Source organism: Gossypium hirsutum, chromosome A11, assembly GCF_007990345.1.
Source record: "Gossypium hirsutum isolate 1008001.06 chromosome A11, Gossypium_hirsutum_v2.1, whole genome shotgun sequence".
Classification (NCBI taxonomy): domain Eukaryota; kingdom Viridiplantae; phylum Streptophyta; class Magnoliopsida; order Malvales; family Malvaceae; genus Gossypium; species Gossypium hirsutum.
In genome coordinates, this window is record NC_053434.1 from 33,597,435 (window position 1) to 33,598,296 (window position 862).

Consider the following 862-nt stretch of genomic DNA (forward strand, 5'->3'; position numbering starts at 1 on the left):
TAATTCGCTATACGGATTCTTCTATTAGATTTGACTCTAATCTGAAAGATTTATATCATCCTATTTCTAGGATTACTTGCAAATCCATTCAATTATGCAAGATCTAATTACAAAAGGGGTCTGTTCAACCTCAAACTTATGCACATCAAAAATGAATTAATACTCTAGAATTATCAACCCAAGAACAATTAAGCATCCATAATTGAAAACAAAAAAACTAAAGTTTTATTGCATAAAACTAGAAATCAAATAATAGAATCCATCCTAGGGTTCATCTCATCTAGGTATTAAGAAAATTAGTTCATACTTGTAAGAATAAACACAAAAATACAATATAACCACTAAAATAAAAGAAATTCATGATAACTCCCTTGAAAATCAACTTGGACTCTTTAATCTTGATGGAAAATTACTTGCAAAACTGGCTTCAATGGTGTTCTTCAACTAATTTTTGTGCTATCCTATCACAACAGTTGTCTCCACTCTTAATTACCTTAGTTATGCCTTAAAGTGCCAAAACCCCAAAAATTAAAACTTCCCGTTGTTATTATATACAATTCTCAAAATCCACAAACCCTGGACACATGCCCGTGTGCAGCTTTCGAAATGCTTCAATGTTCTGATTTCCAGCCGTTTTTCACTCTTATTGCTCTCAAGTGCTCTGTTAAGCATCAAAACATGAATATAAAGGATTATAAGTATATAATTCACAACTAATACCACATAATCAAAGAAAATGCACTAACAATAAGGTTAAAATATGTTACTATTTACACTTATCAAATATCCTCATTCCTAAGCATTTTGCTTGTCCTCAAGCAAAGTTCTCAACCTCAATTTCGAATTAACTTTCCTTCACCCA